Genomic DNA, 17,640 nt, shown 5'->3' on the forward strand with positions numbered 1-17,640 from the left:
GTATTCCTTCACACCATTGGCTATTCCATTTAAGGCGAATTCTGACGCCTCCTGCAAGTGATTGGTCATTACTGTATTTGAATCTACCATTGACACCAATGTCCTTTCAGGATAGTTTAAAAGTACACGTGTATAATCATGATTGGTTAATTCGAACAATAATAAAATATGATTGGTTGCTTTTACTATAAATAAACAAGGTCCACTGCTCCTCATGGTTCAGAGTGCATCCCAGGAGCAGCGGAACCCTCACCCCGAGAGATCTCCGTGTCTTTCTTTCATGGGCGCCAACCCTGGGCAGGAGCAGCCTCTGCCCAACATCACCAGCAGCTAATTTCTCAACCTGGCTGTTCTCAAGCAGCAGGTTCCAAGCATCTCAACCCGGCTGCACAAGCAGCAGGTTCCTTGCATACAACATAGTCTTTAAGATATTCTGGGGGTTTATGGGGTCTGGATGAACGCCTTGGGGTTCCAGTCACTTTGTGGTCTACCAGCTTACCTGGTGGGCTGGGTAGACCCATGTTCCCCTGAGCTCCTGTGTCCAGGGGAGTTGAATTGCTCTGGCTGGCCTCTTCTGGTGGGCCCACCCCAGAGTCTGACTGTTTAGCAGAGTTGGCACAACGGTCGCTGAGATTCGGCTGGTTTGCCTGGTCAGGGGTTCCATGTTGCACTTCTGAGCTGCCATGTTTCTCTTCTGGATCAAATTCCACTAAGGAAGGAAAACCCTGGTGGTACTGGTGTGAGCTGGCCTGGATGCCAGCTTGAGGACCTTGGGAGGGACTTGTGCCATAGTCCTCACTTAGTGACCACTCTGGGAATCTTTTTCTAAATTGGTCAATATGCCTTCCCTCCAACCCCACTTTGTAAGATAGGGGTCCAGATTCTTTGACCACCTGACCAGGAACCCACAAATTTCCAGGCCCATAGTTTCTGGCCAAAACCTAATCACCTGTTTGCAGCCCCCTCGGGGGTTTTGGTTTAGAGGCTTTGGATGCCACTCTGTCTGGATGCAACCTGTCCAGTTTAGTAATCGCCTTCCCCAACGAAGCTCAGCAGGACTTTTTCCTGTCTTCACTGATCACAAACATCTTTTGGGCTTATTCACAACAGATAAGCAAACTCCCCACATACTGTCTCCAAGAATGCTGAGATGGTCTATATTTTTGGCTGCATACAAATTTAAGTTAGTTCCCAAACCTGGAAAGGAAATGGGCCATGCATGTGGCCTCAGCAGATTACCACTGCCACTGATGGATCCTGATCCAGCTCCTGCTGCTAAAATATTGTCTATTCAGGATTTGCCTGAGTTTCCCCTCCATGCTGGGGATATTGCTGCTGAGACTGCTACAGATATAATTCTGAGCAGAGTATTGTCATAGGTACACACGGGTTGGTTGGAAAAAAGTCCAGGCCCTGAGTTCCAAAGTTGTTTTGTCAGAAGACATGAATTGTCTGCACATAAAGGCTGCATATTATGGGGCAACAGAGTTATTATTCCTACTTCATTGAGGGACAGAGTGTTACATTCCTTACATGAAGGCCATCCAGGCATTGTACGGATGAAAGCTTTGGCTAGAAGCTACCTTTGATGGCCTGGCCTGGATAAGGCTGTGGAGGATCAAGTCCATGGTTGCTGTATCTGTCAGAGGTCTAGGCCTGAAATGCCTCAGGCCCCAGTTCATAGATGGGAAGAAACACATACCCCCTGGTCTAGGGTTCATATTGACTACGCTGGGCCCTTCCAAGGACAGCTTTTTGTGATAGTAGTGGATAGCCACTCAAAATGGCTGGAAGTAGTTCCTAATATGACTACTGCTAGGACCATCCAGGTACTGAGAAAACTCCTTGCAATACATGGGTTGCCTGATGTTTTGGTTTCTGATAATGGGGCTCAATTCACTACAGCTGAGTTTCAGGCTTTTCTCAGAGCTAACCTCATCAGACATGCTACGTCTGCACCATTTCATCCCTCTACGAATGGACAAGCCGAACACATGGTGAGGACAACGAAGGAGGCATTCAAGCGCATCATCACAGGTGACTGGCACCATAGACTGGCAGATTTCTTGCTCTGTCAACACACTACACCCTGCACAGCCTGTCTGAGACAGTGTAGGTTCTCCTGCTTGAGCAGCGGGCTGGACTGCAAGACCTCTAAGGTCCCTTCCAATTCTATTCTATTCTATTCTATTCTATTCTATTCTATTCTATTCTATTCTATTCTATTCTATTCTATTCTATTCTATTCTATTCTACTCTACTCTACTCTACTCTACTCTACTCTATTCTCTAGACAGGCCATACCCAATTCCTGCAGCTGTTCTTTATATGTTTTAGTCTCCAGGCCTTTAATCATCTTGCATTTTTCCCAAAGTCTCAACATCTTTTTTGTAATGGATGAAGGCATGGAGACGGTGGCTCAGTGGGTTAGGATGGTGAGCCTGTCGATCAGAAGGTCGGCACTTTGGTGAGTCGAATCCCGAGTGCCACGTAGCAGAGTGAGCGCCTGTTACTCGTCCCAGCTTCTGCCAACCTAGCAGTTCGAAAGCACGTAAAAATGCAAGTAGAAAAATAGGGACCGCTCCGGTGGGAAGGTAACAGCGTTCCGTGCGCCTTTGGCGTCTAGTCATGCCGGCCACATGACCACAGAGACATCCTCGGACAAGCGCTGGCTCTTCGGCTTTGAAACGGAGATGAGCACCAGCCCCTAGAGTCAGAAATGACTAGCACGCATGTGCAGGGGAACCTTTACCTTTACCTATGGTCTTACTAAGGCTTTGTGGAGATATACTAATACTTAACAAGATTTTGATTCTGTGCCTTGGTTCATGCAACAAAGATTGTACTAGCTTGTTTGGCTGCTGCCGGACACTGCTGAATAATGTTTAAATGATTGTCCACTGGGAATATAAATCCTCCCATTCCCTCCAGTCAGAACCTGAAGAAGCTTCTGGGATGGGAAGCAAAATGTCTTCAAAGAAAAACAAGAAAGTCCAGTTGCCTCTTGGAAAAGAAGCACCTTTGGGACAAGCAGGGCCTGGATGAGGGAGAATCTCCACAGACATTGATCGTCCACGAGGACTCCAAGATCCCTCCCAGAATTACTGTTTTTGAGCCAGGTTTCATGTAATCTGTACTTCTGCTTTTGTTTTTTCCTAACAGTGAGAAAAATTAAACCAGTGGAATGGCTTGCCACCAGACGTGGTTGCTCCATCCCTGGAGCTTTTTAAGAAGAGACTGGACAGCCACTTGTCTGAAATGGTACAGAGTCTCCTGCTAACGGAGCGGGTTGGACTAGAAGACCTCCGAGGTCCCTTTCAGCTCTGTTCTATTCAGACCTTTTCCCATGCTTCAGCCCAAGCTTGCAAAAGGTGTTTTATGAAATCCATTCTTTAACGTTAATGCCACCCTGTTTAGAGGCGCCTTGCAGGGGTCTGGATGAGGGAGGGCTCCATTTGGATTCGTTTTTGTGGCTTTGTGTGTTGCTCTCTGGCTAGTTTATGATGCAGTGTGTGGTGTGAACAGAGAAAAACAGGTTGATTCAGGATCTCGTTGAAGGCAGGTCTGAGAATGCAGCCACTGGGTACGAAATGGGGAGCATTAACCTGGCAAAAGAGGTGGGGGGCTCCTGTGTGGGGAAGAAGCCCCCCAGCCTTCCCCCCATGTCTGTGCTGGCTCCTTGGGCGGGTAGGGCTGGCACACGCTCCTCTCTATGCCTGGCACGGAGGGAAGAGAGCAGCCAGAGGGGCACCCAGTCTGTAGCAAGTGGCTTTATTTATTCATTTCCCAATTTCTACGGAAGCATGGGGGCCACCATAAACATGCCCGGCAGGTGTGGCAATTTCCATGCCTTGATGGCGAAGGGGGGGCAGCCTTTGCACCCTTCTGGGAGGAGCATCCCAAGCAACACACCTACGGCAGGCACAGAATCCAGGAACATCGTCTCCTTTGGGCAATAATTTATTCCAGAATTCCCATCCTTCCAAAGGCGCCTGGAGGCTTCCTGCACCTGGCCTCATCCTGATCCGCCCCTCTTTCTTCAGCACAAAGCAGCCCAGCTTCCCTCCACGGAGCCCTTAGGGAGAGCCTGGAAAAGGGAAGGAGGCCTCAGGAACGGTCTTCCCTGGGGAAGGGGGGGAATAGATGAGGGGAGGATTCCGGGTCCTCCCTCTGGAGTGTTGGAGAGCCCCTCCCCCTTCTTGCTAGGCTGGCCTGTCTGAGAGGCAGACAGGCACCCCTCCCCCACTGTGAGGGGCTGCTTCTCTCCAGGAGGGGGACACCCAGCCTTTGTGACCCCCCCAGATAGTCTAGGTCCCTACATTTTGGGGCAGCCCAGCCCCCCCTTCCATGGGGGAAGCTGACCTCCTCTTCTGGAGGAGGCTTAGGGGTGAGGGGAGCCCACCTGACATGGGCGTGGAGCAGGGGGTCTTGTGGGATATATGACTGACAGAGTTCAAAGGGGTCCAGGGTCCTCTTTCTCCTCTTGGCCAGAGGGCCAGAATCCCCAGCACAATTTCGGGTGGGGGGCAGGAAGAGGGCTTCTTGGGCAGCCCTGCTGGTGGGGGGGGCTCTCCTTCCCCCCTTCTTCTTTGCACACGGCCCTCAGGGTGCGGATTGTGGGGAGCAATTGCAGGACCTTCTGCTCCTTCGCACAGGGCCTCCCCCCTTCAGCCCTTCCCCCTGCAGCACCGCATCCCCACCTCTCTTGGGACACTTCTCCTCGCACTGCAAACGGCTTTTGAAGTTGTTGTAGTTCCCACCGCAGCCCTTGTAGGTGAAAGTCTTGCACTGTTTGGTGTTTGGGTCATAAAACCAGCGCAGTAGTTCATAATTGCAAAAGCCGCGGTCAGGAGGCATCTGGCAGTAGTCTGTAGGGTGGAGGGAGAGTATAGAGGCTGGCATCAGGTGGGCAGGGAGGAAAGAAGAAAGAAAGGAAGGAAAGAAAGAAAGAAAGAAAGAAAGAATGAAAGAAAGGAGGGAGGGAGGAAGGAAGGAAGGAAAGAGAAAGAAAGAAGGGGGAGGGAGGGAGGGAGGGAGGAAGGAAGGAAGGAAAGAAAGAATGAAAGAAAGGAGGGACGATGGAAGGAAAGAAGGAAGAAAGAAAAGAAAGAAAGAATGAAAGAAAGGAGGGAAGGAAGGAAAGAAAGAATGAAAGAAAGGAGGGAGGAAGGAAAGAAAGAATGAAAGAAAGGAGGGACGATGGAAGGAAAGAAGGAAGAAAGAAAAGAAAGAAAGAATGAAAGAAAGGAGGGAGGGAGGAAGGAAGGAAGGAAAGAGAAAGAAAGAAAGAAGGGGGAGGGAGGAAGGAAGGAAAGAAAGAAAGAAAAAAGGGGGGAGGAAGGAAGGAAGGAAGGAAAGAAAGAAAGAATGAAAGAAAGGATGGAGGAAGGAAGGAAAGAAAGAAGAAAGGAAAGAAAGAAAGGAGGGAGGGAGGAAGGAAGGAAGGAAGAGAAAGAAAGAAAGAAGGGGGAGGGAGGGAGGGAGGGAGGAAGGAAGGAAAGAAAGAATGAAAGAAAGGAGGGACAAAGGAAGGAAAGAAGGAAGAAAGGAAAGAAAGAAAGAAAGGAGGGAGGGAGGGAGGGAGGGAGGAAGGAAGGAAGGAAGGAAGGAAGGAAGGAAGGAAGGAAGGAAGGAAGGACCCAGAAAGCTGGGCCCAGGGCAGTCCCCCCTCCTCCTGTCTCTTTCAGGGCTAGGCTTAGATGTGAACAAATGCAACAAATCTGTCATTTTGCGTATTCATTCTGGAATCTTCTTACGCCCCTGCAAGCCTTACCTTCCTGCCTGCCTCTCTGATGGAGCCCCTGCTGTTCAGTTCCCTCCTGAAGCCTCCGAGTTTACGCTGCCTGCCCGCAGGGCCCTGGGTTTAGGCCAAGGAGTGGTGAAGACCTTGATATCCCCTGGCTTGACCCCCAGCCTACACAGGACCCCCGCCCATTCAGCCCTGCCTCAGGAGGGCAGTCCTGATGGCTGAGGAAAAGCGGGAGCCTTCTCAGCTGGGGCCCAGCTTGACTGCGAAAGAGAATCCCCCTGGGCTCTGGGAAGCTCCCCTCACACAGCCCCACTGTGCTGCCACCACATGGCTGTTTTGGGAAATTATACATTATGCTAATGGACCAGTTAATCCCTCCCTCTTTGTGATGTATTTCCCCTCTTTCTGAGCTAACTTCCTCCTTCTTGTTGGCTCTGTGCCTGATATCCTCCATAACTGGCAGACATGTGATAACCAGCAGACATGTGCTCCAGATTTACATGCAGGTGCTGTGAGTTATTACCATCTTCTGACCTTGGAAATACTGTTCAAACATCATCTTAAAGCACCCCACCTGTTGTATTCTACTCTATGTGCAATAAAGGTATTTTTAGATGATAAAGGGTGTTTCCACGAGTTCAGCTATCTGAAGAGAGAGCTGTTAAAGGTAATGGCATCTGCTTATATAGACCATAGAAGTCTTAACAAGGGATTAATTACAGTACAATGGCTTTGATCCAGAATAGTCAGAAGATGTAATTTGAATTCCTTTGTCTGCAATTTCATATGTGTGCATGTTAACTCCAAGCAAGAAGGCATTTCGAAATAGTGCATGCCTGCAATAAAAGGGAGATCATTAATTCGCCATTCTCCAGCTGATTCTGCAAGAGGCAGAGCTGTGCCTTTGGGATTGTGTCTCTGTGAATTGTTCTCTCTTCCTATCTTCCTGAGGAAACCAGCCAAAAGGGCTTGTTAAAATCTTACTGTCTTCTTGCCAGTGAATCACTAGCCAGCGTCTTAAGTAATTGGAGAGGCCTTGAAATGCAAATGAACTCTGCTAAGATGTACTTTGAATGCTACAAATGTTCCTAATTGCAAGAGAGACTGTGTTTGTAAGCTTGAGTTTATAAAATCGAATGCAGGATCGAAACTTCCTGTCTGACTTTTCCAAACTGCCTTTCCCCAAATTTGGCTGGAAAGATCACAGAGATCTTGTGTTGCAAATCCTATTTGTGTTCAGAGCTGAATTTTGCTCAAACAGAAAAAATCTGCCAGTTTGCTGGGCTCCGTTTGCTCAGCAGACTGCTGAGAAGCAGCCATTAAGGGCCATAAAACAATTAGTTGCCTTGGTAACCAAGCCCTTGGTCTACTGCTCAGTGAAAGAGGCCCCACCCTTGGAATGCAAGGCTAATACAGCAGCTTGCCAGCTTGGATTTCTGTTAAAGCAGGCAGCATGTGAAGACATTGATTCACACTTATGGCAAGCCACAAGCAGTTCCTTAAGAGTTCCAGACCGGCTTACAAACTTGTGGTCCTAAGAAGAAACAATTTGGCTGACCTTGTGTCCAAGTGAAGGCTGGGGACAATAACAGGCTTGCTTCCAAACAGAGATCTGTAGTAGTCAAGGGGTGAACTTCGTTGAAGTACTCACCTACACAAGCAGAACCCCAGTGGCTGCTCAGCAAGTAAATGGCTTGTCCCCAGGCACATGTAGAGTGCCCACTAGTGGCCAAAGGGTGAACTTCCCTGAAGTCTCTAACCACGCAGAAAGTGCCTCCTAGTGGCCAAAGGGTGAACTTCCCTGAAGTCTCTCACCACGCAGAAGGCGTCCCCTGGTGAGCAAAGTTCACCGAATTAGTTAAAAATACCTAGGAAGTTTTCTGTACCTATCCTAGCCATGGCCGAGTGTCCCATTGATCCAGAAGAGCTGGTTCAACAACTCTGATTTGTGCAAAGATCCTGCTGTAAAACCCAAGCATACAATAAAACCAACCCAAAAAATCAGAGAAAATTATGAGATGAACTTTCCAGTAATCTGTCAGAACGATGGAACAGAATTGAATATTGCATGTCAGTTTTTCTGAGCGTTAAGGATAATCCTGTTGAATTAAGAGGCTCAATAAGTCGTCTATCTGCAGCATATGAAAGTTACCAGCGACTGTCTGCAAAATACATGGGTTTTCTGAATAACTCTAATGTAGATGATTCCTCAGCAGAACTAACCAACATTGAGGAACTAAACCATCAAAGAGACCTCCTAGTGCAAGATGCAAAGAATAAGGCAAAAATCCATATTGCTAAACTGCAGGAGACTAGATCTCATAGGTCCACATCAAGTAGACACACAGTATGCTCCGCTAGATCCTCTTGCTCCAGGGCTTCATCCATACATGACAAACTAGTAGAGGCCCGTGCGCTTGCAGAAGAAAAGGACGTGCTTCTTTCCTTTGCCAGAAGGGAAGCTGAAATAGAAGCTCAGAGCAAAGCCCGCCAAGTGGAGGAGAAGGCCTGCCAAGCAGAGATGGAAACTCAGAGCAAGGCCCGCCAAACAGAGATGGAAGCTCAAAGCAAAGCCTGCCAAGCAGAGGTGGCAGCCCAAATGAAAATTCTGCAAATAGAAAAGGAATGAGCAGCTGCCCGGGCAAAGCTGAAGGTCTATGAACAGGCGATGCAGGAGAACACTGATGTAGAAGGTTCCATCCCAATAGAAGTGGAAGATACGATGGAACGCACCAGTCAATATGTGTTAAGGCATAATGTTTGCAATGATGCAGAGCCATCTTCTGCACCTCCTATGAACAACGCTGTCCTGACTCAGAGACCACAGAACTGCAAGAGCCTACACCTCTTCAACAACACAACACAGGTGCGTCAACTGTGCTTCCTACGAACAGCACAGAAGCCCCACGCCTGCAAGAGCCTACACCTCTCCAACCACACAACGCAGGTGCATCAACTGTGCTTCTTACAAACAACACACAGAACCCAAGCCTACAAAGGGCTGCACCTCCTCAACCCCACATCACAGGTGCGCCAACACTTCAAACTGCATCACATATTGCCAATGACAACGTAACTTCCAGCAATGAACAATGATTGAATCGACAGCTAGCACAAGCCTTAGGAGCTACACCACAGCTGAACGCTCATTCAACGGCATTTTATCCTGGTGTGCCTCACCCTTATTCACCAGAGAACTTTCACACCCAAGGGGCCCCACATGTTTCTCTGGCATCAAGGAGTGAAAGCCCACACCATTCTGACTACTCCAGACACACAACTCGTCGAGAGCTCATCGCCAACAGTCTCTCAAGGTTTGATGACTGTCCAAAAAACTACAGATCCTGGAAAGCAACCTTTAAAGCTGTTGTTGATTTCAACCTTACCGTCGGAGAGGAACTCGATCTACTCATAAAGTGGCTGGGGCCAGGATCTACAGATCATGTTAAAAGACTGAGATCAGTGCATGTTGACTCTCCAGATGCAGGTCTCGCTGCTGCGTGGGTAAGACTTGAACAAGCCTTCAGAAACCCAGAAGCATTAGAGAAGGCTCTATTCAAAAAACTACAAAACTTTCCGAAGATAGGCAACAAAGTCAATCTCAAGCTCCAGGAACTAAATGATCTCCTCATGGAGATAGAATTGGCAAAAACAGACCCACGTCTACCTGGTCTAAGCTACTTGGACACCTCCCATGGTGTCAAGCCAGTGGTGTCAAAACTGCCATACGGCCTGCAGGTGGACTGGAAACGGCACGGCTCAGACTACAAACTACACAATAATGTTTCCTTGCCCCCATTCTCATATTTTTGCAGGTTCATAAGCCACCATGCCTGGACGAACAATGATCCCAGCTTCGACTTCGATGAACCCAGTGTGCCTGCTCCATCATCATCATCAAGGTATATTAACACAGTAGCTCAACACAGAGACTCACGTGGAGTTGTGTCTACAAGAAAGATGGACATTTCACCTCCTGTACCATCTCATCCCCTATGGAGTGATTCAGGTGGTGGCATCTCACATCCTGTACCATCTCCTCCTCAATGGAGTGATTCAGGTGGTGGGGATGAAGATCCTAATTGTCAGTGTCCTATTCACAAAAAACCTCACCCTCTTAGAAAATGTTGTGAGCTTAGAGCTAAGACTATACAAGAGCGGAAAGAGGTTCTCCAAAAACTTGGAATATGCTACAGGTGCTGTGCATCATATGACTATTTTGCTAAAAATTGTAAAGCCTTTGTCAAGTGCACAGAATGCGATAGCAACAAGCACGATACAGCTATGCCTCCTGCTCCACTTCTAGGCAATCCACAGCAACCACCTGTATCCAACCCTGCTTCAAATTATGGCAGGGAGCAACATGGTGGGGAGCAATAAGCTCACACTCCAGTCACAAAGGTCTCATCTTCACCCCAATCTTCAAGTCAGAGACCTTGTTCTATTTAAGGACCATCAAGCTCAAGAATCAAAAGGCACCAAAAACTTTCATCAGACTATCGCAGAACTTGTCTTGCCTTTGCCCCTTGAAGACTGAATTCGTCGCCTTTCCTGGTTGGATCCTGACTCCAAGAAGACAAGTTATTTGAACTTTAATCTAGACTATTTGCAGCCTGTAATGGCAGTTCTTATTATTGCAATATGTATGCATGTTTATTTCTTATATATCTCATGTTTATTTCTTATATCTCTCAGGTTTTTATGTCGTATATATCTCAGGTTTTCTCTTATATATCTCTCAGGTGTTTATGACAACTAGCAAACCACATACGTGTATTTGCATTGTATAACTACCGTTATATGATTTTATATGGTGGTATTATGAAATACCAGATGGGGAGTGTGCTGCCATCACATGGCTGTTTTGGGAAATTATATATTATGCTAATGGACCAGTTAATCCCTCCCTCTTTGTGATGTATTTTCCCTCTTTCTGAGCTAACTTCCTCCTTCTTGTTGGCTCTGTGCCTGATATCTTCCATAACTGGCAGACATGTGATAACCAGCAGACATGTGCTCCAGATTTACATCCAGGCGCTGTGAGTTATTACCATCTTCTGACCTTGGAAATACTGTTCAAACATCATCTTAACGCACCCCACCTGTTGTATTCTACTCTACATGAAATAAAGGTATTTTTAGATGATAAAGGGTGTTTCCATGAGTTCAGCTATCTGGAGAGAGAGCTGTTAATGGTAATGGCATCTGCTTATATAGACCATAGAAGTCTTAACAAGCGATTAATTACAGTACAACGGCTTTGATACAGAATACCCACAAAGGATGCTGGAGAACCCCCATCAGAGACAGTTGGGGAAAGAGGGGAACCTCCCCCCGCCCCGTACTGAACCCTGAACTGAGCTGTAGCAAAGGAGAAATGGTCAAGGGTGGGCTGGGTCGTGCGGGGGCAGCACCCCAATGAAGCTTAGAAGAAAGGGTGCAAAGCTGGGTTGGGCATTTCCCACATGGGCTCAGCAGACCCCCCCTCCCAATGACCCTTGCCACCACCCATCCTGCCCCCTGTGGCCCAAGGGAGTGCCAAGGGGTGACCAGGCCTTCCCCATGGGCCCCCAGCCCAGGCTATTCCATGCGCAGCAGCCGGGCTCACCAACCAATCCGCAGAATTGTTCGCATTCCTCCACGGTGTGGAAGCGGTTGCGGTTGTCGGAGCACCCGTAGTAAACGAAGGGCTCACACTTCTTAAAGGTGACGTTGTGGAAAAACCGTTCTTCAAGCTGCCCGCATCGTCCAGTTTCGTTGGGGACGGTGTTGCATTTGCCGTGGACTGGCAAGAGAGAAGATGGTGTGGGGAAAGAGCTGATTGTTTTTACAGATACGTGAGAAGGCGTGGAAACTCTGATCAGTTTCCAACCATCATTTCTCCTCTTGCCCTCTGGTGCTTTGGAGAATAGGTGGGACCCCCCCTTTTCTTCCAGTACATAACTGTCACCCCCCCTCCCCCCAACCTTTGATAGGCTGGCTCCCTCAGCCGTTTTTGGTGTCCCGATCCTTCACCTCTTTGGGCTGACCCTAACCCTATTCCTAACTCAGGAATTAATCAATCCAATCCAATCCAATCCAATCAATCAATCAAAACCAAGGAGAAAGGGGCAGATCTGCGTTGGGAGCTTCAGTTCCAATGAGATTTGCATCGAGCCTAGTAACTCTTTGCTCTCTTTCTGGGTGCTAATGTTATTATAATGTTATTACCAATAATAACATTGATTATGTTATTAGTATTATTGTAATGTTATTGTTTTTCTCTTGGTTTTATAATCTCTAAGCAGCCCAAAGTCGCCTTGTTGGGAGACGGGCAGCAGAGCAATTTAATAAATAAATGAATATAACATTAAAATAACCCTCGACCTGCTGCGATCCCATTCAGCAGCCTTTGTCCGGGGAGTGTGTGGGGAAGGTGGGGACTAGACCCCCTGCTCATCGAGGTCTTCTTATGCACCGGGCCAGTCTCCCCTCTCCGAGATTCTGGGCAAGGAGCTGATTCCAGACCTCCGCTCACCCCTTCCCATGACCCCCTTCGAAAGTGTTGCACGTACCCTGCCTTCCGATTCTGAGGTGGGCCAGGACCCCTTCCCAAATCCCAAAGGACACTGGGCCGAGACGGGGACCCTGAAAGAAAGCCTGGCCCAGCAGAGCCTCGCTCGCCCCTCCCCCGCTGCTGCTTTTCTCATCTAGGGCTTCACCAAGGACGGAGGACCGCTGTTCCCACCTCCAGGGAATGGAACAGGGGTCCCTGCGGGGCGCACAACCCTGTGGGATGGGGGGGTTAGAGGCGGATCCCTGAGGCTCCAGCTGGAGGAGGTTCAGATGATGCAGGGGCTTTTGAGTCCGAAGACCCCTCTAGGCAAGCCATCCCGCCACCCACCAGCTCTGGCCCACACCCCACTCACACAATCCGGACACGGGGAGCAAAGGGCTCCAGACTGACAAGAGACCCCAGAGGAGGAGGAGGAGGCTGCCACCGGACCTCATGGTGCTGGCTAGGTGACTGCACCACCTCCCGTCACTCTCCAAGGTAAAAAGTGCGGTGCCTCTGACCCCCCCTTCCCTCCCCTCTGGAGGGCCGGGCTGGACACCCGCCCCCTGCCCAGCCATGCCCCATCCCGCACCTCCAGAGGACTCCTGCAGGGCTGTCACAGAGAAGGGGGGTCAGCCTTTCTTTAGAAGCACCTGAAGGCCAGACAAGGAATAATGGAAGGAAACTGATCAAGGAGAAATTCAACCTGGAAATAAAGAGAAATTTTCTGACAGTGAGAACAATCAACCAAAGGAACAGAAGTTGCCTTCAGATGTTGTGGGAGCTTCATCACTGGAGGCTTTCAAGAAGACACTGGACTGTTATCTGTCAGAAATGGAGTAGGGTCTCCTCCTTGGCGGGGGTTGGACTAGATGACCTGTAAGGTCCCTCCCAACTCTGCTATTCTATATTATAATTCTAATCCCTCCTCGACTCCTCTCTTCACCTAGGCTAGGGGAGAAGGACCAGCCTCTCTCAGCCTCCGGCCATGGGAGGAGCTTGTGTAGACCCCCAGACTCATTGCTGGTGGGAGATTAGAAAGTGACATTTGCAAACTGGGTGTCCTTTAAAAGTCTCTGCCACAAATGTGAGCAAGATGGCTAATCCACTCAAAGCCATGGAAAGCCTCTGTCCTGTTATTATCTCCTTCTGAGGAGCAGCTGTCCGGAGCACTCGTGGGCAATCTCCTGTCTTCTCCTTATCCAGAGATGTTCCAAGGAATCTCCTACTTACAGTGGGGGAAAATTATTTGAACCCCTGCTGATTTTGTACGCTTGCCCACTGACAAAGAAATGATCAGTCTGTTATTTTAATGGTAGGTTTATTTTAACAGTGAGAGATAGAATGACAACAACAAAAAATCCAGAATCAGATCATTTCCTCCCCCCACTGTATATCGGTATCCATTACATCTCCCAAAATCCCCCACCCTCACACATTCCCATTCGTTCCCACTCCATCCCTAACTCATGGGTCCAGTGGACAGTCTCACCTCTCAAGGAGGCATCAGAGGCTGCAATGGGAATCCGCCCAGATCTGTGGTGAGCAAGGTGGAAGATCTGGTATAGGTATGATGGGATTCTGGACCACTTCCTTCTGGACCACTTCACAACTCCCGGCTGCAGCCCGGCAGTTCACTAGATAGAGCCCCTCCCCTCCGTGGGCCCCCAGCCCATGCTCTGATGAACCTCAAGCAAAAAAATATTATGGGCTGGCCACGCCACCCTCACCAACTCAGAGCTCTGTGGAGCTCAGCCCTTCCTGCTTCTCATTGTCAGATTCCTGAACTCAGTTGGTGTGGAATTCTCTCCTCCCAAGCAAGATTGAACAATTAAAATTTGTGTTGATCCATAACTTGGTCAACTGTAGCGTTCCCGTCAAGATCACCCAGTGTTCCCCTCTTTGTGAGCAGACGCAGCTCACTAATTTTATTAAGCACACCACGGCCACTGAGCTCGAATAGAGCAGAAACTGTACAATGGGTGGGATGGAGACACAGCAGGCTGTTCCCGTCATCCAGCGTAGTTTTTGGAGTTTCGTGACCAAGAACGTCTGCATGTGGGACATCATCAAGGACAACCATGACACAACGATTTTTTTTTGCACCTGATCTTATCTAAGTGAAGATGGATCCCGAAATGCCACCTCCTCATGCAGGATATCTCAAAGGTGGTGGGTGAGGTTAGGTGGGTGAGGTCACCTGTGTTCCGAAGAACCTGCAGAAATGCCTCCTTTCCGCCCAGGATAGCTCCGGTTGATTGGCAGTGCCCAGTTCTTGCTGGCATCCTTGGTTAAGCTGGTGGCTGCTCACCAAGCTGAGGCCTTCCCAATCACAGCCTGATAGGCGCCCAGGAGAGGAAGAATCCAGCTCCTCCAATGCCAGGGCTTGTCCCCACAGAAGTGCAGGGGCTCTGGGGAGCAAATGGCTGGCCCTCGGCTCCTCCTGACTTCCAGAGGGGAGGCCGGGATGGAGCGCCTTGCCCACTTTAGTTCAGCTCAAACTCCGGGCAGAGCAGACACGCTCAGGGGACAGGGAGGTCCATGTCTTCTTCATCTTAGTCAGAATGGAGCTTTGCTACCTCCTGCTTGTTGCTTGTTGTGCCACAACATAACAATGGTCAGGATGGCCCACCACAGTGCATCCTGTAATATTACTCCACAATTACTGCACAATTAGGGAGCTGGTGGAGCAGCTGCCCAGCAAACAATGATAAAACGTGTGAGAAGTAACAGAGTAGCAGAGTGACAGAGCTGGAAGGGCCCTTGGAGGTCTTCTAGTCCAACCCCCTGCTCGAGCAGCAGACACTAGACCAGGGGTACCCAACTTTGGAGCTTTAAGACTCGTGGGCTTCAGTCCCAGAATTCCCCAGCTATCCATGTTACCTGGGAAATTCTAGGAGTCCACAGGTCTTAAAAGTTCCCAAGTTTGGACAGTCCTGCCCTAGAGCATTCCAGACAAATGGCTGTCCAATCTCTTCCTCCAGGGATGGAGCACCCACAAATTCTGAAGGCAGCTTCTGTCCCACTGGTTGGTTGTCCTCCCTGTCAGAGGTTTTTCCTTAGTTCCAGGTTGCTTCTCTCCTTGATGAGTTTCCATCCGTTGCTTCTTGTCCTGCCTTCAGATGAATAAAGTTCATCATCACTTAGATCTCATCAGGCTCAAAAAAGAATATCCTTGTGACATGGCTGTCCTTGACGATGCCCCACATGCAGACGTTCTTGTTCACAACATTGCCAAAATTACAGTGGGCCATAGAAATGGCCTGCCATGTCTAAGTCCCACCAATTATACAAATTCTGTTGTGTTTGAGCTCAGTTGCCGTGGTGTGCTTAATAAAATTAGTGGGCTGTGTCTGCTCATAAACTGGGGACTCTGTGATCTTGATTGGAGCAGTATATTTGAGGGGCTGCCACAAAGAAGAGGGGGTCAAATTATTTTCCAAAGGGCCAGAAAGCAAGCAAAGAAACAACGGATGGAAACTAATGAAGGAGAGAAGCAACCTGGAACTAAGGAAAAAAACTTCCTAACAGTGAGGACAATCAACCACTGGTACAGAAATTGCCCTCAGAAATTGTGGGCACTCCATCACTGGAGATTTTTGCGAAGAGACTGGACCAGTGGTGATGAACCTATGGCATGCGTGCCAGAGGTGTCACTCAGAGCCCTCTCTGTGGGCAAATGCACTGTTGCCCCAGCCCTGCCTCCCCCTGTGCCCCCCCTCACCAGCAGCCCCTCGGAGGAGAGTCGCCCCCGAGAGTGGTCCACATGGAACAGCACATCCAAGGACATGGCAGCCAGGCAGCAGGGACAAAACTGTGCCCTCGCACCCCATCACGTGCAGATGATGCTGCAGGGCGTGGGCAGAGGGCGTGGCCACTATGGTGTTGCAGAGCCACCTGGGCAATCTGTGGTGGGCCATGGAGGTGGTGGGTGGCCCTGTGGGCAGACGGGGCAGAAGGCAGAATAGGGAGGGTGAGGTGGTTTGGAGGCACTCGGTCTCTTAAAGGTTTACCATCACTGGACTAGACAGTCACTTGTCTTAGATGGTACAGGGTCTCTGCTTGAAAAGGGGGTTGGATTAGAAGGCCTCCAAGGTCCCTTCACAGCTCTATTCTGATTAAAATGCTATGGACCTTCCTGTCACCTCAGCATGGACCAGCTGTGCTCTGCCCAGAGAATGAGCTGGACCAAAAGTGGACCTGGCCTCTCCTCCTCCTGGAAGTCCTCCTTGCCTGGGACCTTCTGGCTTCCTGACCAGGCTGGTAGGAGGACCATCATCTTCAACACAGTGTCCAGCAGCAGATTAACGGGAGTGGGGGTGGGGTTCTCCCAAAGGAGGTTCAGGAGATTGAGAGAGAGGGATGAGGAGGGTCAGTCTCATGGCTCCAACAGAGTGAGGGTGGGGTACCTATCAGGAAGAAGGAACCCACTGCACCACACCAAGCTCTGCTTCAACATCAGGGCACCTTCCTTTTTTCACATCTGCTCCACCTCTGATGGATACGAGAAGAGTCTGAGAGACCCCAGGTGGCCAGAGCACATCTGGACCGAGGATACACCACAAACTACACAATTGACAATGTGTGGGACCTAACTACACTTCCCCTAGACAGGATCCTTGCACTTAGCCAGGCAATTGTAATGGCAACACTTCTGCCTCCCAGGACATTTTTGGTCACCTTCACACCTCACAGGACAAATAGTGGCCATGCCTGGAGGGGGCTTGGGAGATACCCCAGGAATGGAAGATCCCAAGGCTGAGAAGTTCTCCTGGGAGAGGCTTCTGGTTTGTGCTCACGGTGCTGGCGGACATGCGGGGAGAGCGCTCTCTCCGCTGTCCGGTTTTTCTCCGTTGAGAGACCCTGAAAAGGGTAGAAAGATGCCCTGGAGGGGCAATGACTATGAGGAGGCCCTCTGATCGATCGTGGAAAGGCGGCAGCCCTCCGTTTGATCCAGAGCAGCTCCTTTGGACCAATGAAGAAAAGATCCGCCATTAACATGGCTGATCACTAAGCCGTTTCCTGCTGAAAGCCAAAATTACTACCAAGCACAACGAAATCAATGTGGAGGATTTGGGTGAGATCTTACCTTTCTTATTTCACCAACTACTTTCCTGTTGGAGCATTCTGAAAATCTCTCCCCCCCCAACTTTTGGAATAGCGGCGTTTGCCTACTTGGGGAATTAAAGCTTCAAAAGAAATTAAAAACATAATTAAACTAAATAGCTAAACAACTGGACTTGTACTTTTGGAATTTTGGGGGTATCAAAAAGTTCTTATTTCTACGGGGACCTATTATCCTATTTACCCTTTAAGCTGGAAAAGAAAAAAAAAACTGGGAAAAATCTAAACTGGA

Source organism: Vipera berus, assembly GCF_964194415.1.
Source record: "Vipera berus genome assembly, chromosome: 3".
Lineage (NCBI taxonomy): Eukaryota > Metazoa > Chordata > Lepidosauria > Squamata > Viperidae > Vipera > Vipera berus.